This window comes from Lontra canadensis, unplaced genomic scaffold (genome assembly GCF_010015895.1).
Source record: "Lontra canadensis isolate GAN:19392208 unplaced genomic scaffold, GSC_riverotter_1.0 scaffold7, whole genome shotgun sequence".
Classification (NCBI taxonomy): domain Eukaryota; kingdom Metazoa; phylum Chordata; class Mammalia; order Carnivora; family Mustelidae; genus Lontra; species Lontra canadensis.
This window is the reverse complement of record NW_022631001.1, coordinates 26,844,231-26,865,719: the sequence shown is the minus strand read 5'-3', so window position 1 is coordinate 26,865,719 and position 21,489 is coordinate 26,844,231. Positions and strand designations below refer to the sequence as shown.

Here is a 21,489-nt window from a genome sequence, read left to right as displayed (position 1 = left end):
TCCACGAAGCCTCCCCTGACCCCCATCCACTCCACCACCTGGCCCAGAGCAGTAACGAGACAGGGGTGAAGTGGAGAGAGCCAGTTTGCCACAGATCTACTGATCTTGGATAAGCCCCCCAAAGTCTCCAAACCTAGGTGGCCCACCTCTAAAGTGGGGTGATCACTTCAACAGGGCCTCCCACAACCTCATTCTCTTGCTTCCAGTTCTTCCCTTTCTCCCATAAACATCACATAAATGCCCTCCATCCTTCAAAAGTCCCCATATAGTAGGTGCTCAATAAAAGTTTCACTTCCTTGGAATTCTTCACTCCTCATTACTGACATGTACAGCGGGCCTACTGGACGGACCAACACCCTGTGCTCCATGCCCCACCTGCTTTGACAGAGCTCCCCCGAGGGGTGCTGCAGCCTGGGTTTGGGGCAGGAGGTCTGAATTCCCCTGTTTGTGTTGAGATGTACCCCTTTGGCTCCAGAGCAAGGACTTTGGGCAGCCTAGGCCGAAAGGAAGGGTCCAGCCTGGATGTCAGGAGACCTGGCTCCAGACTGGTCCTGGGGAAGTCCTAGGAGACAGAGGAGTCACCACAGGGCCAGGCACCCTAGGGAAGGAGCTGGCATGCATTTAAGTGCACTGAGGGAGCCCCCCCACTTCTTTCCACTGCTGCCTGCCTGTGTTAGAGTGAGTATCAGCTCAGGGGGTCAGCTCAGGTGGGCAGTGGGGGCCAGGGAGGTGATGGTGGGTCCAGGGGACAAGGGGACGGGCAAAGGAGGAAGGACAACTTGTACTCACACCCCTGGCTGTCATCCCCTTTCTTTGGACAATTACACCACAGCCCCATCCGCACCCATGTCTCCTCCCCCGCCCCACTCCGGGTCTCTCAGAAGGAAATCCTCCCTAAGCCTCACCTACATCCCTCCTCTTTGAACCGAGCCCCGTCAGTGGTGGAGAATCTGCAAGGGCTTCGTTCATCTTCTCTCTCTCTCCCACTCTCCCATCTTGTTTTTCTTATACTTTTCTTCCGTGGGACTTTGGCCAAAACCAGTGTCTCCCTCGAGGTGTGCTAACAGTAAACGGGACCCTGGCTTTGGAGTTCTGAGCCCACCCCACCAATTCTCAGCTTCTGCACCCCACCGCACTTTCCTCTGGCTCGCTCGAGCTTCGCCTCTCAGGTTAGACGTCCTCTGGTCTGCGGAGTCTTTCCTGTGCCCAGAGGCTGAATTAGAGGTCTCCCTGGAACCCCCATAGCACTCTGGCTCTTCCCTATGGGACTCTTAGCACTGTGGACATTGAAACCCCAGGTAATGCACCCATAGAAGCCCCAGGGCCTCGCAGAGTGCCTGGTACGTAATAGAGGTTCAGAAAAATATACTGAAAGAACAAATAAATGAATAAAGGGGGACTTCCTATGACTTATCCACGGCGATAATACCTGCCTATAGAGACACTACAGCTACTAAGTGAGAAGGAGACTTGATGTGGAAGTACTTAACACAGCCCAGACTACAGGAGGCCCTCAAAAAAAAATGTGAGTTTTCCCTCTGTTCCTTTTTATGAAAACCACCTCAGGAAGACAGCTATCCCTCCAAGTTAACAAAGGACAGAGCTGAGCCTGGAGGGAGGACACTACATAAAGAGGGATTTGTGGCTTAGATGAGGAAAGATGCTCAGGTGAAGCCACGCACGCCTGGATCTCCTGGCCTGACGTGTAGTTTGGAGGGGCTTGTAGAGCCTCACACACGGCAGACATGCATGTCAGGGAAAGGGAGCCCCAAGATGGCCTCTGCGTTCCTCTCCAGTGGCCGTGCGTGCGTGATTGTCCATGCCTCGCGTGGTCCCAGAGGCCCACAGAGGAATCACTGCTGGGAGGTTGGCAGTTCCATCTTCCTCTTAGGCTTCGTGGGTGCGAGCAGGGAATCTTCCCCCTCTGCTGCCCTATGTTTCTGAGTTTTTGATGTCAGTGAGGCAATTGCCTGGCAGCAAGTGACGTCTGAGCAGCGAGGATAGGAGCCATGTTTTTGTTACAAGATTCAGTCTATGGTAGGAGAGGGTATGTCTGGGAATCCCAGTCTGTGTCACTGAGTGTTTTAGTGAGAGTGTTTATTTGTTGTTTTCACACACATCCTAAAGGACTACATTTCCTAACTCCATACAGTGATTTGAGATGAGCCTGACTTAAAACACCAGCAGCTTACAAATTCATTCTTGGGGTTAAGGTATTTAATTGCATGATTAAAATGCAAATCACCCTATAGGAATCTATGCTAATAAATTTAAAATTCTTAATGAAATGGGCAAATTATCAAATTTCCAAATTTACTTAAGAAGAAACTAAAATCCTATGTAGATTAATTGCAATGAAAGAAATCTCTAAGTGTTACCAGTTATCTACTGAAAAGGTCTGTGCCCACATTGTTTTATTGGTGAGTTTTCCCCAAACTCTCAAGAGATGAATAATTCTTATGCTATAAAACCTATTCTAGGGGTGCCTGAGTGGCTCAGGGGGTTAAAGCCTCTGCCTTTGGCTTGGGTCATGGTCTCAGGGTCCTGGGATCAAGCCCCGCATTGGGCTCTCTGCTCAGCAGGGAGCCTGCTTCCTCCTCTCTCTCTGCCTGCCTCTCTGCCTACTTGTGATCTCTGTCAAATAAATAAATAAAATCTTAAAAAAAAACCCTATTCTAGAAAATAGAATTTAAAAAGGAAATTGAGTCAATTGATTTTGAAGTTGGCATAACTGTGATACCAAAACCTCATAAAGATAGTTCCAAAAAAGAAACCTGTAGATCTATCCTAAATAAAATGCTAACAAACCAATTTCAGCAGAATTTAAAAGTATAAATATCTACTTGTCAACAAGTCAAATTTTAAAAGCATTGGCTCATTATGGTTGGTTCCATAAAGGCATCTGAAAACATTAAACACAAATTCCTACTTTTTTATTATTAAAAACAAGAAACAGAACAGTATTTCATTAACATAAAAAGAATATCTTTCTCAAATGAACAACCAATATTATACTTAATATTAGAAACAGGAGTTCTAATAAAACTGAGGAAAAATAAATATATCTTTTCTTATCATTATCTATTCTTATCATTATTCTTTAACATTGTCATAGAAGTTCTTTTTTTATGAAATAAAATGTAATTTTTTAAATTTTTTTTTTTTTAGACAGAGAGTACTGGTGGGAGCAGGAGGGGAGGAGCAGAAGGAGACAGAGAGAGAGAATCTTAAGCAGGCTCCACACTCAACACAGAGCCTGACCAGTGTTTAGCCCAGGGCTTGGTCTCACAACCTTGAGATCATGGCTTGAGCTGAAATCAAGAGTTGGACACTCAACCAACTGAGCCACTCGGGCACCCTTGAAATAAGGTATAAAACAGAAGTAACAATCTAGTTTTTTTAAAAGAGGGGAAAAAAAAGGAAAGAGGAGAATTCTCCTTTGAATACCCAATAAAATCAATTGAAAAAAAAGTTTTCAGTTACTAAGGAAATTTTTAAAGTCCAATATGTAAGATATATAATATATAAGATAAATGTAGGGGTGCCTGGGTGGCTCAGTTGGTTAAATGTCTGCCTTCGGCTCAGGTCATGATCCCAGGGTCCTGGGATAGAGTGCCACATTGGGCTCTCTGCTTAGCAGAGAGCCTGCTTCTCCGCTTAGCAGAGAGCCTGCTTCTCCCTCTCCCTCTGCCTGCCACTCCCCCTGCTTGTGCTCTCTCTTGCTACCTCTCTCTCTGTCAAATAAACAAAAAAATCTTTAAAAAAATATAAATATACAAATATACAAAATCAATAATTTTTATATAAAATTATTGCCAATTCAAAAATATGATAGAAAATTATTGTATTTTTCGTGGTAACTAATAACAGAAACACCTACAATGAACTTAACAAGAAATGTGGGGAGACCTATTTATTACTCAACAAATATAGAGTATCTATTATGTGGCAGGTTCTGTATTTGGCGCCCGGAATAGAAATGTGAGTGAAGTGGATAGTGTGTGCTGCTGGGGACCTATGCAAATAACACTAAGAAACTGCTGAGAGATATAAATCAAGGCTTTTTCCAGACACCATACTTTGATATTGAATGGAAAGACTGAATGTTTTCAAGACATCAGTCATTCATGGAATAATTTATAGGATTAATGAAATCCCAATTTTTAAAAATCACAATAGGATTGTTTTTGAAAATTGGCAAAATGATTCTAATGTTTGGAAGAATAAAACTTGAGTATGACAAAAAATAATTTAAAACAAAAGTACTGATACTAAAAATCAAAATAAATGATGAAGCTATAGTGACTAACATAGTAGAGTACTCCCTTACAACTCAGTAATAAAAGACAACTCAATTAAAAACAAGCAGAGGATTTGAATAAATAAATAAATACACAAATGGCCACTAAGCACATCAAATGAAACATGCACGACATCATTAGCTCTCAGAAAAACACAAATCAAAACATCTTGGATGACTAGAATTCTTTAAAAGACAGATAATAGTAACTGTTGACAAGGATGTGGAGAAATTGGACCCCTCATGTACTGCCAGTTGGAATATAAAACAGTGCAGCTGCTTTGGAAAACAATCTGGCAGTTCCTCAAAAGATTAAACAGAGTATATAGATACTCAGCAATTCCACTTATAGAAATGAAAGCATCTGTTTACACAAAAACTTGTGTAAACATTATTCAATATAGCCAAAAAGTGGAAACCACCCAGATATCCATCAACTGATCAATGAAAGATGGCATATCCAGACAGTGGCGTACTCTCCAGCCACTGAAAAGAAACCGTATACTCAAGGCTACAACATAGATGAAATTTGGAAACATTATGCCAAGTGAGAAAAGCCAGCTAAGAAAGATCACAGGCTGTATGCTTCCATTTACATGAAAAGTCCATGGGGTGCCTGGGTGGCTCAGCTGGTAAAGTGTCTGCCTTCGGCTCCGATCATTATCCCAGAGTCCTGGGATCAAGCCCCACATGGGTCTCCCCACTCAGCAGGAAGCCTGCTTCTCCCTCTCCCTCTGCTTTCTCCTCTCCCCGGCTTGTGTGCTCTCTCTCGCTCTCTCTCTCTCTGACAAATGAATAAATTAAAAAATCTTTAAAATGGGAGGCGTGGGTGGCTCAGTGGGTTAAGCCTCTGCCTTCAGCTCAGGTCATGATCTCAGGGTCCTGGGATCGAGCCCCGCTCAGGCTCTCTGCTCAGTGGGGAGCCTGCTTCCCCCTCTCTCTCTGCCTGCCCCTCTGCCTACTTGTGATTCTCTCTCTCTCTCTCTCTCTCTCTCTCTGTGAAATAAATAAATAAATAAATAAATAAAATCTTAATATATATATATATATATTTATATATCTTTACATATACATACATATATATGTATATGTGTGTATATATGTGTGTGTGTGTATATATATATGTGTATAGATATAGATATAGATATGAAATGTCCAGAATAGTCAAATCCACTGACACAGAAAGCGGTTGCCTAGGGCTGAGGGAACTGGGGGACATGGGGAGTGACTACAAATGGGTAAAGGATTTCTATTTGGGGTGATGAAAATGTTAACTGTGGTGATAGTTGCACAGCTCTATGAATTTACTAAAAAAAACATTGAATTGTACACTTAAATGGATAAACTGTATGTGTTATGCCCAAGTTTTCGTGTCCGAGATATCACCAAGGAGCCAACACCGGTGTAATCACATGAGGGTTTATTTTATAAGCTTAAGCTTGGGCCCAAGTATACCTGACACAGCAGAGTAGGGACTTGGACCCCGACGCTAGTTAAGGCAGGGGTTTTTATGGGTCATTACAAGAGGCTGGGGGGTGCGGGGGAGGAGGAGAAGTTTCAGACTTTTCTGCAGTAAGCTGATTAGCTGTTGCTGGGGTGTTGCAGGGTGGGATACTTTCTTGGAACTAAAGCAGGGTGGGGGTCCCTGGAACTAAAGTAAAGTAGGGGAAAGTTCAGCCCTTAGGCCTGAGATGGCTGCCAAAGCTAAGATGGCTGTACTTGTGCTAATGCTAAACCTGAGGTGGGATGGCCTTAATTTTCTTGGCCTCCACATATGGTATATGATTAAACCTCAATAAAGCTTTTATTTTTTAAAGAAATAGCATGGTATTGGCACAAGAGCAATCAGAACATCACTACCTATAAAACAACCCCATCACATATAAGAACTTAATCTAGGATAACGATAATAACAAAAAGCAATGGAGAAGATTAAACAAGAACAATTATTTAGCTACTTGGGGAGAAATATATCAAGTTAGATTGTCACTTTGTGTCAAATGAATTTTGTGTGGATCAAAATTTATTTTTTTTTAAGATTTTATTTATTTATTTGTCAGAGAGAGACACAGTGAAAGAGGGAACACAAACAGGGGGAGTGGGAGAGGGAGAAGCAGGCTTCCTGCCGAGTAGGGAGACTGATGCAGGCCTTGATCCCAGGATTTTGGGATCATGACCTAAGCCAAGGGCAGATGAAATTTAATATGAAAAAATTAGACCGTATTTTAAAGAGGAACACTTTGATTTTTGAATGAGAGAAGGCTTGCTAAGCTTAAAACCAAGAAAAGAACTCACAAAGAGAAATGCCAATAAATTTCATTTTATAAATTTAAAATTCTTAGTCTTAACATCAGAATCAAGATAAAAATACTAACAGGATTCGGAAATTGTGTTTCAATGGATAAAAAAGGGACAACACTGTTAATAATTAAACTGATACAGGAAACACTTAGTCCCTTGTATACCTGGGCAAAGTATAATGAACAGAAATTTCACAAATGAGAACCTACAAATTAAAATGAGATTGTATTTTTCAATCACAAAATTACTAAAAATATTTTTAAATCATAGTACGTTAATATGAGCACCAGTGACTGCAACAAGACTGATACAACTTTCTCAGAAATCTACATGACATGCTCAGAAGTGTTCAGATCATTTGACTATAATCCTACATCCAAATCTACCCTGAAGAATATATTTGAAATGCAAAGAATTATTTAAAGATGTGTGTCTTATTAAATTATGGCCCTTAAATTCTCCTTTCTTCTCCAGAAATATTGACTCATGAAGACCAAAGCCTGGTGAGGGTAAGGCAGGCCCTGCCCTGGTGGGGTCCAGGTACAGAAACCAGGCCTTCTGTATCTCTTATCTTCCCAGAGCCATCCTGCACCCAGGAATGATGTCAGCATGGAGCAATGGCAGTTCCAATGTGTCCTATACCAGCTTCTTCCTGGTGGGCTTCTCAGGGCTGCAGGAGTCCCGCGCCCTCCTGGTGTCGCCCTTCCTCAGTCAGCCTCTACCTGGTGATCCTCTCTGCCAATGCACTGGTCATCCACATGGCGGTGGCCCAGCGGAGCCTGCATCAGCCCATGTACTGGCTCATCGCCCTGCTCCTGGCTGTCAGCATCTGTGTTGCCACCACCGTGATGCCCGCCATGATGTTCAGCTTCTCCACCCGCTTCAACCGCATCTCCCTGCCTCGCTGTCTACTCCAGATGTTCTGCATCTATTTCCTCATTGTCTTTGACTGCAACATCCTACTGGTCATGGCCCTGGACCGCTATGTTGCCATCTGCTACCCTCTCTGCTAACCCAAGATAGTGACGGGACAGTTGCTGGCTGGCCTGCTGGGCATGGCAGATGCCAGGAGAACTTGCATCGTCACTCCGGTGGTGGGGCTGGCCTCCCAGGTTCGCTTTTGCCGCTCAGACATAATCCACCACTTTGCCTGTGAGCACATGGCCCTCATGAAGCTCTCCTGTGGGGACATCTCCCTGAACAAGACTGTGGGGCTCACTGTCCGCATCTTCAACAAAGTCCTGGACATGCTGCTCCTCGGAGCTTCCTACTCCCACATCATCCATACTGCCTTCCAGATTTCATCTGACAGAGCTCGTTCCAAGGCCCTGAACACCTGTGGCTCCCACCTGCTGGTCATCTTCACCGTCTACTCTTCCACCATGTCCTCATCTATTGTCTACCGTGTGGCTCGCACCTCCTCCCAGGATGTGCACAACCTGCTCAGTGCCTTCTACCTGCTGCTCCCATGTCTAGTAAACCCCATCATCTATGGAGCCAGGACCAAGGAAATCAGGCAGCACCTGGCAACTCTGTTCCAAAGGGAACAGCTACCAGCACCCCCTGAGAAGCCCCAGTCTCTGCCCTCACAAGGGGAGCTTCCTGCCTAACTCTTTGGAATTGGAGGTCCCACAATCACTCTCACTAGCAAGAGGATAAATGTGTCAGTGAGTCATCCCTGCCATATTTTGGCTTTGACTATCTGCCTTCATCTTGAGAGTCTTTTATCCATTTACTGTAAACAGCTACTAATCCAGAGTTATACAGTGGCTCTCCCCACCAATCCCAGCCTCCCTGCATAGGAGCAGTACAGGCCAGGCAGGGAAGGAGGCCAGGTGGGCAAGCAGAGGCCAGGTGATGAAGGGCCTCATCTATTGTGATAAGGAGTTTAAGTTACTCTAGGCAGTATGTAGCCACATAAGAGTACAAAGCAGCAAAGTGGCAAGGTCTTATCTGTGTTTTGGAAAGATGGCTCTGCAGCCCTAGTAGAGTGTTGTGAGAAGAAATAAGATGGTTGGAAAGAAACACACTAAAATAAAAGACTTTGGAGGTTGTACATTTATGGATAATGATCTGGAGTATGATCATGTATTTGTGACCTAGACTGGATGGACAATATGTCACTAGTGTTGAAGGAAGCAAATGATTAAACCAAGATGGAGTGCAGGTCATGGACATGAATGCACTGTATTGTAGTCTAGAAGAATGGCGGGAGTTGGGGAGGAAAGGTAGACTGAGCCAATGTCCTCTATGAAAACGAGAAAAGGATCTTGAAGCTGTTAGATAGCAAGGATGAGGAAGGAAGAGGATACAAACCTGGAAATTCAGCCCACACTACATTTGCAAAACCATCAGAGAGGGAACCTTTTTGTAATTTGTATAAAAATATGCTATGTACTAGACACAGCTTTGATCAAAACACACCAAAGGAAACCAAAAGGTAAGCCACAGATTTGGGGAAGATATTTGCAATAAATTTAACAAAAAAACTGGTACCTAGAATATGTAAAGAACAACTACAAATCAACAAGAAAAAGACAGACAACTTAATAGTAAAATACGCAAAAGACTTAAAGAGTCACTTCAAAAAATAAGCATAAGAAAAAGTATTTGACCTCTAGCCTCTCACATATAGATGTTTAGGTTGCGCACTGTACAACTTCACACATGTATTGTGTAAACATAGCAGATTCATTCATGTATTACAAAATTTCCCAGAAGATGACCACAAAATTCTCATGCATTACCAGGGAGGTTGTAGATTGGTGAACCACTCTGGAATACAACTTGTCATTATCTAGTGAAATTGAAGATATGTATACCCCAAGACCCCATAAATCTCCCCAGATACTTGGCCATCAAAATACATGTATAAGAATTTTCATAGTAGCATTGTTCCTAGTTGTGAAAAACTAGAAACAAAATAATGTCCTTGAGCAATAAGATGTGTAAATAGATTATGGTAATTCATACATTAGGATGCTATGAATAATAAAGTACAGTCACAAGTACAATATCCATTCATGATAAAAATCCTCTGCAAAGTTGGTCTAGAGGAAATATACCTCAACATAATAAAGGTCATATATGAAAAACCCACAGCTAATATCATACTCAATGGTGAAAAGCTGAAAGCTTTTCCCTAAGGTCAGGAAGAAGACAAGGATGTCCACTCTTACCACTTTTATTCAGCATAGTACTGGAAGTCCTAGCCATAGTAATTAGACAATATAAAGAAATAAAAGACAACCAAACTGGTAAGGAAGAAGTAAAACTCACTATTTGCAGATGACATGATAACTCTATATAGAAGACCCTAAAGACCACCAAAAACTACTAAAACTGATAAGTTAATTCTGTAAAGTTGCAGGATACAAAATCAATGTACAGAAATCTATTGCATTCCTATATGCTAACAATGAAGCAACAGAAAGTGAAATTAAGAAAACAATCCCATTTACAATTGCACCACAAACAGCAAAATATCTAGGAATAATTTTAACCAAAGAAGTGAAAGACCTGTACTCTGAGAATTATAAAATAGTGATGAAAGAAATTAAAGATGCCACAAAGAAATGAAAAGACATTCCATGCTCATGGGTTAAAAAAATAACATTCTGTTCAAATGTCTATAATACCCAAAACAATCTACACATTTAATGCAATCCCTACCAACGTACCAGAAGCATTTTTCACAGAGCTAGAACAAACAATCCTAAAATTTGCATGGAACCATGAAAGACCTCAAACAGCCAAAGCAATCTTAAAAAAGAATAACAAAACTGGAGGTATCACAATTCTGGACCTCAAGTTATATTACAAAATGGTAGTAATTAAAATGGTATGGCATTGGCATAAAAATAGATGCATAGATCAATAGAATAGAACAGAAAACCCACAATTACATGGCCAATTAACCTTTGACAAAGGAAGAATGACTATGCACTGGGAAAAAGACAGTCACTTCAACTAATGGAAAACTGGACAGCTACATGGAAAAGAATGAAACTGCACCATACCACACACAAGAATAAACTCCAGATGGGAAAAGACCTAAATGTGAGACCTGAAACCATAAAAATCCTTGAAGAGAGCAATTTCTCTAACATCAGCAAGGGAAATAAAAGCAAAAATAAACTATCAGGACTACATCAAAATAAGAATCTTCTGCACAGCCAAGGAAATGATCAACAAAACTAAAAGACAACTTACTGAATGGGAGAAGATACTTGCAAATGACATATCCAATAAAGGGTTAGTATCCAAAATATATAAAAAACTGATACAATTCAACACACACACACAAAAAAAACCTCACAAATAATCCAATTTAAAATTGGCAGAACACATGAACAGACATTTCTCCAAAGAAGACATAGAGATGGCCAACAGAGATCGATGAAAAGATGCTCAACATCACTCATCATCAGGGAAATGTAAATCAAAACCACAACGAGAAATCACCTCATACCTGTTGGAATGGCTAAAATAAAAAACACAAGAAAAAAGTATTGGCAAAGGTATGGAGAAAAGAGAACCCTCGTGCACTGCTGGTGGGAATGCAAACTGGTGCAGCCACTGGGGAAAACAGTATAGAAGTTCTTCAAAAAGTTAAAAATAGAACTACCTTCTGATCCAGTAATCTCATTACTTGATATTTACCCAAAAAAATGCAAAAACACTAATTCAAAGGGATACATGCAACCCTATATTTATAGCAGCATTATTTACAATACCCAAACTATAGAAGCAGTCCAAATGTCCATCAGTTGATGAATGGATAAAGAAGAGGAGATATATACACAAAATGGAATACTGCTCAGCATAAAAAAAAAAATGAAATCTTGCCATGTACAACAATATGGATGGAGCTACAGAGTATAAAGTTAAGCAAAATAAGTCAGTCAGAGAAAGAAAATAACAGGTGATTTCACTCATATGTGGAATTCAAGATACAAAATAAATGAGTAAATGGAAAAAGAGAGAGAGAGAGAGGCAAACCAAGAAACAGACACTTAACTACAGAGAACAAACTGATGGTTACCAGAGGGTAACCAGGTGGAGGGATGGGTGATATAGGTGAAGGGGATTAAGGAGTACATTTATCATTCTTGTTCTTTCTTTTATTAATGTATTGTATCACATTGATTGATTTGTGGATGTTGAACCAACCATGCACCCCAAGAATAAATCCTACTTGGTCATAGTGAATAATCCTTTTAATGTACTGTTGGATCCTACTGGCTAATATTTTGGTGAGAATTTTTCATCCATGTTCATCAGGGATATTGGTCTGTAATTCTCCTTTCTGGTGGGGTCTTTGTCTGGTTTTGGGATCAAGATAATGATACTCTCAATAGATGCAGAAAAAGCATTTGATAAAATACAGCACCCTTTCTTGATTAAAATTCTTCACAGTGTAGGGAGAGAGGGTACATACCTCAATATCATAAAAGCCATCTATGAAAAACCCACAGCAAATATCATTCTCAACCAGGAAAAACTGAGAGCTTATCCCCTAAAGTCAGGAACACAGCAGGAATGTCCAATATCACCACTGTTGCTCAACATAGTACTAGAAGTCCTAGCCTCAGCAATCAGACAACAAAAAGAAAAGGCATCCAAATTGGCAAAGAAGAAGTCAAACTATCACTCTTTGCAGATGATATGATATTTTATGTGGAAAACACAAAAGACTCCACCCCAAAACTGTTAGAACTCACACAGGAATTCAGTAAAGTGTCAGGATATAAAATCATTGCACAGGAATCAGTTGTATTTCTATACACCAACAGCAAGACAGAAGAGAGAAAAATTAAGGAGTTGATCCCATTTACAATTGCACCCAAAACCATAAGATACCTAGGAATAAACCTAACCAAAGAGGCAAAGAATCTGTACTCAAAAAAGTATAGAGTACTCACGAAGGAAATTGAGGAAGACACAAAGAAATGGAAAAACGTTCCATGCTCATTGATTGGAAGAACAAATATTGTGAAAATGTCTATGCTACCTACAGCAATCTATACAATTCAATTCAATCCTTATCAAAACACCATCAATTTTTTTTTCACAGAAATGGAACAAATAATCCTAAATTTATATGGAACCAGAAAAGACCCTGAATAGCCAGTAGAATGTTGAAAAAGAAAACCAAAGCTGGAGGCATCGCAATTCCAGACTTCAAGCTCTGTTACAAAGCTATAATCATCAAGTATGGCACCAGCACAAAAACAGACACATAGATCAATGGAACAGAAAAGAGAACTCAGAAATGGATTCTCAACTCTATGGTCAACTAATCTTCAACAAAGCAGGAAAGAATGTCCAATGGATAAAAGACAGGCTCTTCAACAAATGGTGTTGGGAAAATTGGACAGGCACATGCAGAAGAATGAAACTGGACCATTTCCTCACACCACACACAAAAATAGACTCAAAATTGATGAAAGACCTCAATGTGAGACAGGGATCCATCGAAATCCTTGAGAAGAACACAGGCAGCAACCTCTCCGACCTCAGCTGCAGGAGCTTCTCCCTAGAAACATCACCAAAGGCAAGGGAAGCAAGGGCAAAAATGAACTATTAGGACTTCATCAAGATCAACAGCTTTTGCACAGCAAAGGAAACAGTCAACAAAACCAAAAGACAACTGACAGAATGGGAGAAGATATTTGCAAGTGACATATCAGATAAAGGACGAGTATTCAAAATCTAGAAAGAACTTATCAAGTCAACACCCAAAGAACAAATAATCCAATCAAGAAATGGGCAGAAGGGGCGCCTGGGTGGCTCAGTGGGTTAAAGCCTCTGCCTTCGGCTCAGGTCATGATCTCAGGGTCCTGGGATCAAGCCCCACATCGGGCTCTCTGCTCAGCAGGGAGCCTGCTTCCTCCTCTCTCTCTGCCTGCCTCTCTTGCCTACTTGTGATCTTTGTCTATCAAATAAATAAAATCTTAAAAAAAAAAAAAAAAAGAAATGGGCAGAAGACATGAACAGACATTTCTGCAAAGAAGACATCCAGGTGGCCAACAGACACATGAAAAAGTGCTCAACATCACTCGGCATCAGGGAAATATAAATCAAAACCACAGTGAGATACCACCTCACACCAATCAGAATGGCTAAAATTATCAAGTCAGGAAATGACAGGTGTTGGCAAGGGTGTGGAGAAAGGGGAACCTCCCTACACTGTTGATGGAAATGCAAGCTGGTGCAGCCACTCTGGAGTAGAGGTTCCTCAAAAAGTTGAAAATAAAGCTACCCTATGACCCAGCAATCGCACTACTGGGTATTTACCCTAAAGATACAAATGTAGTGAACAGAAGGGGCATGTGCACCCCAATGTTTATAGCAGCAATGTCCACAATAGCCAAACTATGGAAAGAACCTAGATGTCCATCAACAGATGAATGGATTAAAAAAGATGTGATATATGTGTATATATAAAATATATATATAATATATATATAATATATAAATTTGCTAATATATTATTATTAGCAAATTTATAGAAGGCGTGAGATAAAATCCTAAGATGCAGGTGACAGTGGGCAGACTGAGAAAAAGAGGGGAGAGAAGCAGTGTGAGAGCCAGCAGCAAATGAAGTTCTGGAAACCAGAGGAGAGGCTTCATTGCTCTGGAGGCTTTGACGTAAAGGAATTTATAGACTGAGGCCAAAGGTCAATGCAGCCAAGTCACCCTATAAGGCTTAATGTTCTGAGTAGGAAAGGAGAGGGACGGGTAGACAGGTATGTGCGTGTGTGTACACACACACACACACACACACAATGAAATACTATGCAGCTATCAAAAAATGAAATCTTGCCATTTGCAATGACATGGATTGAACTAGAGGGTATTATGCTGAGTGAAATAAGTCATTCAGAGAGAGACAATTACCATACAATCCCACTGATATGAGGAATTCGAGAAACAAGACAGAGGACATAGGGCAAGGGAGGGAAAAATGAAAGAAGATGAAACCAGAGAGGGAGACAAACCATAAGAGACTCTTAATCTCAGGAAACAAACTGAGGGTTGCTGGAGGGGAGGGGAGTGGGAAGGATGGGATGGCTGGGTGATGGACATTGGGGAGGGTGTGTGCTATGGTGAGTGCTGCGATTTGTGTAAGATTGATGAATCACAGACCTGTACCCTTGAAACAAATACGTTATATGTTAATAATAAAAAAGAGTACATTATCATGATGATAAATATAAACAAATGTATACATAATAAAAATATTAAAAACAAAATACAGTAGCATACAACATGAATGAATTTTTCAATCATATTTTTCCCATTTTTCTAAATCTCCTCAGGATATAATGGATTGTAGAAAGCCAAAAATATAGACAATGTATTATGGGGCTCATAATTTATGTAGAAATAAAACATGAGTACAGTAACACAAACACTGGGAGAGGGGAAATGGAAGAAGCCTATTGTCAGGATTTCCTACTGTTTGTTGGAGTGGAATAATGCAACTTAAAACAGACTGTGGTGAGTTAAAGACATGGACCACAAATGCCAAGGCAACCTCTAAAATGACACAGCTAAGGCCCAGCTAATAAACTAAGAAGTAGAATCAAGTCATAAAATATTCAATCCAAAGAAAGCAGAGAAGGAAAAGAGGAGCTTTGCAGTTCTGCTATTTTTAAATAGAGGACAAAAGACAGAGGACAAGGTGGCGAGGCCTCCCTGGAGGAGCCAACCCCTGCTTTTGGGGGGTCTCAGCTCTTCATGGCAGAGCGCACACTGAAGTCACCACCTTCCCCAGCTCCTGAGACGTCCACACTGGGCAAGTACCTCCATATGGTGTGCATACACACACACACACACACTGCACCTAAATCAGGTCCCTGGCTCTCCCACTGTCCCCCAAGTATCCTTTCCTGTCTTTGGGTGACCCTGAGTGCCTATGTAATCCCCAAATTGCAAGAGCCTCTTCCCTTCACAGGAGCCTCAGGTTATCCCTGGGTGCCCCTGGGACGGAGCCTGACCTGAACCCTGTCTTGTTCTCTCTAAGCCTCTAATGGCTCAACTCTAAAATGAAGGAAATCCCTCAGCAGATGTGACTTCTCTCTCAGAAATACCAAGAGCCGTAGAAATGAAAATGTTAGTACACTGTCACCTCCACCCAGCCTCTCTCCTGGGGGTCCCTTGGGAGTTCTGGGTTTCTCTTTGTCTCCTCCTTGGCGTCCTTGGACGTGTCTGCCCACTGGGAACCTCCTCAGGCTCTTCCCTGGAGCCACAGGTCTACTTACCCATCCCTTCTCCTCAGCCTCGCAGATTAGCACTTTTCAGAGGTGAAACCAAAACCACGGCAACCTGCGCTCAGACAGAAGACCACCACAGGCTTCCACGGTGAGGTTGCGGGGTGAGAGGATAGGGGATTGATGGGGATTTAGAGGCAGGAAAACCTGAAATTGGACTTGAACTCCACCTATTATCATCAACAACCTAGGTTCATATCCTAGCCTGATCATTTAGTGCCTGAGACTTAAAGAAAACTAGTTACCGTCTCTCAACCTCAGTGTCCTCATCTATTGACAGGGTTAATAAATAGTATTCATCCCTCAGTGTTGCTGTGAGTATTAAAGAAATACTACATGGAAAACCCTTGGAATCATGTCTGGCATGTAGTAAGTACTCAATAAATGCTAGCTATTAATAATATCACTGCTGAGACTAAGAATGCTTGGAGCCTGTCCAGTGCTGCCTCCGTGTGGGGTGTGAGGGGGAAAGTGCAGTGTGGATGGAAGAGTCCTAGAAAAACTACATTTTGAGGTCTGACTCTTTTTGTTAGATGAGACTAAACAAATCACTTGGGATCTCGAAGCCTTGATGGGTTTCATTTTTCATTCATTCATTCATTCATTCCACTCAACTTCCAAGGGCTGCACCAAGTTGCAGATGAGAATGTTTATTAACATCCCTTTGCACATTCACTTGTTCCTTCCACACAACACTAACTGAGCACATATTCAGCCATGGGCTCAGGGCTGGGCAACTGGAGAAAAAAAAAAAAAAATCGGGGAAAAAAAAAAAAAGACATGGTCTCCCTCCTGACACTTGTCAGTCCAGCAGGGAGCTCCGTCAGCAAGCCAGCAGTCTTTACACAATTAAAGACATGTCTAGGAGCTTTGCTTTAAATGTGAGGAGAAAGGGACTGCCTGGATGGCTCAGTCAGTTAAGCATCTGCTTTCAGCTCCAAGTGATATTCCCAGGATTCTCTGCCCCTACTATCCCCATGCTTATGCTCCCTCGATATCTCTCTCTCTCTCTCTCTCTCTCTCTCAAATAAATAAATAAATAAATAAAATCTTCTTTAAAAATAGAAAATAAAGGTGAGGAGAAAGATGGAAAGCTTGAGAGTCATATGAAGTTAAGTTAAGGCTTATTTTCTCTAGACAGAGACAAACTTTTTCATACACTAAGGGAAAAGGGGGAGAAGTAGAAGATGTCCTGAGGACAAAAGAGAGAAGAGACATCTGTCCCTGGGAACTGAAGGAAGAGAGAAGAACAGAGTTGCCAGTTTGTGAGGACAGGGAGGAGTTCTGCATGTGGATTTGACTTTTCCCAGTGGAGGAGGTGCACCTCTCTTTGTAGAGAACACAAGGCTCTGGAATCGTCATCTACCCGTCCCTCTCCTTTCCTACTCAGAACATTAAGCCTTGTAGGGTGACTTGGCTGCATTGGCCTTTGGCCTCAGTCTGTAAATTCCTATACATCAAAGCCTCCAGAGCAACGAAGCCTCTCCTCTGGTTTCCAAAACTCCATTTGCTGCCGGCTCTCACACTGCTTCTCTCCCCTCTTTTTCTCAGTCTGCTCACTGTCGCCTGCATTTTAGGATTTTGTCTTATGCCCTTTATAAAATTGCTAATCCTCACATAGTCATCTCCAGCCTTAATCCCTCATCACACTCCATCTTATTTTTGACTGGGCATGTTGACTGGGCATCTCTTCATCTATGAGTCCTCACCACATCCAAATGCAATTAATTAATTGTACCTACTAGCACCCCAACCCTGTTGCTCCTTTCTCAGGTTTTAGGAGCGCCAATGCAGTCATCCTAGGTAACAACAACAACAACCGACAAAACCCCTTGAAATTATTTCGGTTCTTCTGTCTCTCCCCACTTCTGGCTCTTAAGTTTGATTGATGTGACTCTCAAAACAGCTCTTCAATCTCTCTCAAGACTTTCATCAGCCAGTTAACTGATCTACTCAATTCTCATAGTCTTTCACACTTTCTGCCCCACCTTGAGGCAGAAATTTCTTTCTGCCTCAAGGTGAAAAAGCATTCCTTTCTTGAGTGCTTTAGCATCAAGAAGCTCCTTGAGAATTTACCTGAGTAATCCTAAAATGCAAAAGAGGAGAGCAAATTATAGTTTCATGTGACAGACACAAACCGACCTTGTTCAAGTTAAGTGGGGACACCTGGGTGGATCAGTTGGTTAAGTGTCTGACTCTTGATTTTGGCTCAGGTCATGATCTCAGGGTCGTGAAATCGAGTCCAGTGTCAGGTTCCATGCTGGGTGTGGTGCCTACTTACTTAAGATTCTCTCACCCTCTCCTTCTCTCTGCCCCCCACCAACACTCATGCACACTCCCTCTCTCTCTCTCTCTCTCTAAAGGAGGAGGGGGAGGGGAAGGGGGAGAGGGAGGGGGAGGAGGAGGATGAAAGAAAGGAAGAAAGGAAGGAAGAATGGAAGGAGGGAAGGAAGGAAGGAAGGAAAATAAATAAATAGGCTTTCTTCCATTGACCATTTTTGTTCTAAGAGTCTCTGATCCCCACTCCAGGGGCCAACCCCCAGGGCCAAAGCTAATGGGTGAGGATGGAAATACCAGCACCTTCAACACCTCCTACACCAACTTCTTCCTGATAGGCTTCCCTGGTTGCAAGCATGGCAGCCCCTCCTGTTCCTTCCCCTTACCTTCCTTTATGTGACCATCATCTCTGCCAATGCACTGGTCATCCACACAGTGGTGGCCCAGCAGAGCCTGCATCAGCCTATGTACCTACTCATTGCCCTGCTCCTGGCTGTCAACATTTGTGCTGCCACTGCTGTGATGCCCAAAATGCTGAAGGGCTTTGTGCATTATGCTAACCCCATATCACTGCATGGCTGCCTGACTCAGATGTTCTTTATCTACTTCACTCTCCTTCTGGACTACAACCTCCTGCTGGCCATGGCCTTAGACCGCTACGTAGCCATCTGCCACCCACTCCGCTATACTGACCTGATCACCTCTAAACTTCTGGGTGTGCTGGCCATTCTTGCCCTGACACGGAGCCTAGGAGTGGCAGTGCCTTTGGTGGTGCTAACGTCAAAAGCTGGATTCTGCCGGACAATGGTGATTCCCCACTTCACTTGTGAGTATATTGCACTGCTGAGCATAGCTTGTGGAGACTTGACTTTCAACAGTAAGTTGGAACTGGCCATGAGGCTGGTCACCGTGACCTTTGATCTAGCCCTGCTAGGGGCCTCCTAAACCCGTATCATTTATGCTGCCTTCTGGATCTCTTCTGGGGGAGCCCGAGCCAAGGCCTTGCACACATGTGGCTCCCACTTACTGGTCATCCTCACTATCTACCTCTCCGGTCTCTCCACCTCCATTGTCTTCTGAGTAGCCAAGACTGTGTCTCAGGATGTCCAGAACCTGCTCAGTGCCATCTACTTGTTGCTCCCAGGAGCCTTGAATCCTGTCATTTATGGGGTGAGGACCCGGGAGATCCAGCAACATGTGGAAAAGATGTTCTATAGCAAGAAATCAGCCCAGGAAGTTAGGGGCAAGCCAGAGAGAATGCAAAACATGATAGTGGAGGGGAAATAGCCAGGGTGAGAGGACTTTATAAACTGGGGAAATTGGGGCTGTGACTTCTGGGAATAAGAAGCAGGCTTTACTGAGGGATAGGCTGAAATCATGAGGAGATTATGGGCTCAAGAGCAGGTCCATTGTTGGCCAACTATTGCTTTTGAATTCTTAGAATGCCTTTTCTATTTCCATTCAATAATAAAATTGCTTATACCTATCTGGTTTTTTTTATGATTTTATTTATTATTTGAGAGAGAGAGAGCATGAGTGGGGGCAGAGGGAGAGAAAGAAGCACACCTCCCAGCTGAGTGGGGAGCCCAATGGAGGGCTCAATTCTGGGACTCTAAGATCATGACCTGAGCAGAAGGCAGATGCTTAACCAACTGAACCACCCAGTGCCCCCTGTCTTTCTTTTTTGATTTAAAAAAAAATGTATTTATTTTATTTGAGAGAGAAGGAGAGAGAGCAGGGAGGGATAGGCAGAGGGAGAGGGAAAGAATCTCAAGCAGACTCCATGCTAAGCCCAGAGCCCAAAGTGGAGCTCTTTCTCATGACCCTGAGATTATGACTTGGGCTAAAATCAAGTCAGATGCTTAACCAAGCCACACAGGTGCCACATTACCGATTTATCTTTCTGTTTAGTTTCTTTGTCCTCTTCCCCCTGAGAAAGCCCCAGTTGATATCTGGATGTATAGAGCCCCACTGGAAGTTGTACAAAGCAAGTCAGACAGACCACAACCCACTCTGAACATTCAGCCTGGAACAAATAAACAGTCCAAGCCCTTCCCTGGGGCCCAGCCTCTCCCAAATACAGCCTACGCCCAGTCTGACCAAATATACAGAGCAGCCTTGCGGTTTCCAGTCTAACCCAAGCACACTGGTTGAGTTCTAGAGTCCAATCAGTCTCAATCTATCTTCTTGCCCCAGGCCTGATATCCCCAATCTGACATAGGCACACAGGTAGGCCTATCCCAAGTATCCAACTAGCCCACACAAACAGGTCAGGTCCTGCCCAGGGCCAGTTAGTCTGACAGACACCCAGGCCAGGTTTTCTCCTGGGGCCCAGTCTGACCCAAAGACCAAACTAGACTGATAGGGTACTTAAGTCTGACCCAAACCCATAGGTTAGGCCACTCTTCTCATGACAGCCAGTGTATGCTACCTAAAAGTTAACTCCCTACTTAAAAGACTTCCACAATAGTCAATGGAATAGAATGTCCTTCAGGGATTTCCCAAAGAGGGGCTATGGTGCCTGCATACTGTGCGGAGCCATGTGTAAACCATGCCCGAGTCTTCTCTCCTTCTGTTTACTGATCATAGGGAACTCCCCATTAGGCCACAGGTGCAGGTTGGGAGAGGTGGAGTGGGAGTGAGGACCATGGGCATTTGGGCCACTTCTTCAGTAACTTACATGTACTTCTAGGGCCTCTTAAGCCAAATCTTGTACATACCACTTCAATGTGCATACCACTCAATGATGGAATGCTGCTGTGCATGCCCAGCTTTATGGCTTAGTGGGTCCAACACCAACCAGTTCATGATGGGCAGCTCAGGTTGCTTAGTGGCCCATGGTGAAGCATTCAATCTCTACTAAGGCTAAATAGCAAGCCAAAAGATGTTTCTCAAAAAGTGAGTAGTTATCAACAGAGAAGGGTAGGGCTTTGCTCCAAAATCCCAAAAGCCAGCTAGAGGCTCCAAACAGCATCCTTATCTGCCACTGCCACTTCAACACCACAGACCTGCTGGAGCATATGGCCCAGGGGGCAGAGCAGCTCACGTGGCAGCTTAGGCCTGCTGCAGAGCCTTCTCTTGTTCCAAGCCCCACTTAAAACTAGTAGCTTTTCAAGTCATTTGGTAAAGAGGCCAGACTAGCACACCCAGATGAGGAATATGATGCCATGCTGCCTCCAAAATCCAAAGAGGCCCACTAGGCATTGTGCCTGTCCTTTGGTTGTAAGAGGAGCCAGATGCAACAATCTCTCTTTCACCATAGAAGGAACATCTCAACATATCTCAAAAAAATTCACTGATAGAAGGTCCTTGAGTTTTTGTCAGATTTATTTC

At 42.8% G+C, this 21,489-nt stretch overlaps 2 pseudogenes; both read left to right on the top strand.

Annotated features, from left to right (window-relative positions):
• Nucleotides 1–7,199: 7,199 nt before the first annotated feature.
• LOC116865305 lies at nt 7,200–8,211 on the top strand (annotated as a pseudogene).
• A 10,222-nt stretch (nt 8,212–18,433) lies between these two features.
• On the top strand, nt 18,434–19,465 carry LOC116865304 (annotated as a pseudogene).
• The last annotated feature ends 2,024 nt before the right edge of the window (nt 19,466–21,489 follow it).